The sequence below is a fragment of the Galeopterus variegatus genome, unplaced genomic scaffold (assembly GCF_000696425.1).
Source record: "Galeopterus variegatus unplaced genomic scaffold, G_variegatus-3.0.2 Scaffold12540, whole genome shotgun sequence".
In the NCBI taxonomy this organism is placed as follows: Eukaryota; Metazoa; Chordata; class Mammalia; order Dermoptera; family Cynocephalidae; genus Galeopterus; species Galeopterus variegatus.
In genome coordinates this window covers 34,852-36,095 of record NW_007738651.1, presented here as the reverse complement: position 1 = coordinate 36,095, position 1,244 = coordinate 34,852, and positions in this window count along the sequence as shown.

Sequence of the window (1,244 nt, the reverse complement as noted above, 5' to 3'; positions counted from 1 at the left end):
ACAGAGGCAGGACCAGCACACAGCCTGGGTTGGAGCGTGCCGTGCCCCAGGCCCTATTTCCTGAGCCTAAGGCCCCCACACAGCTGGTAGGAGCAGCAGGCCCACCCTGGGAACCCCCAGCGTGCAGCCGCAACAAGTTACCAAGTAGGCAGTCCTGAGGGGGCCTAAGGAAATTCCCAGTAAAGGTTTTTAGCTCCTCTACACCTTCTGTGGGGCCTGATTTTTTCCCTCTACTGGTGTGAAAACTAGCCTCAAGTGGCCCTCGCCATGCCAGGAGGAAGAGAGACACATTCTTTCTATGCTCTCTGGTGCTCAGGGCACTGAGGCCCAGGTGTTTGAAACCTTCCAGATAATTTCAAGCGATTTCTAGACTTCACCTAGACTTCTCCTGTCTCGCTAAATTTCAATGCTATTGCCCCAGTCACCCAAGCGGGAGACCCTGCCTCCTAGCTCCTGCTCAAAGCCACCCTCCGCTCTCCTCTCCAGTCCCTCCTTACCAGGTTTGGGTCTCCCTCCCAAATCTCTCCAACCCCGCTGCCACGGCCTGGTTCAGGTCTTCACCCATCCGGGCCACTTGATCTCCTACCCTTCAGTGGCCTGCCTGCCTCCGTGGAGGCCGCTCCAATCCGTTTCCTTCCCAGAGGCTACAGGAGATTTTCTAGGGCGCGAATCTGCCCGGGGAAGACCGTCTGTCCCCGGCTCCCCTCCAGAGTCCTCGCTCAGGGAGAAGAAACTCAGACGGAGAGCCGCCCAACTTTGGCTGGCAGTTGTCCCCCGGCGAGGGCGGCTGCGGCGGGTTCCACGGGCGGGCGCGCTTCGCTGCCTCCTGCAGCCCCAGGGCCTGCGATCCGCGGAAGGGGCATTCCGTCACCTCAGGCCCATGCTCCCCAGTCTCCTCCTTTGGACCTGGCGGGTGAAAAAGAGCGGGGACCCTGCATAATTCTTTGTTGCGAGTGGCTGTTCTGTGCATTGTAGGATATTTAGCAGAATCCCTGGCCTCTACCCACTGGAATCCAGTAGCATTCCCCCAGTCATAACAATCAAAAATGTCTTTGGACATTTCCAAATGTCCACTGGGAGACAAAGTCACCACTGGTTTAGAACCACTGTTTTAGGGGGTTAATAGTCTTTACCATGGGGTTAGTGGATTCTTTGGCTATAAAATTTCTTCAAAAAATATATAAACTATCAATCTATTTGTTAATAAGCAGGATTTTTTTCTAGCCCATCAAAGAGTTGTGATA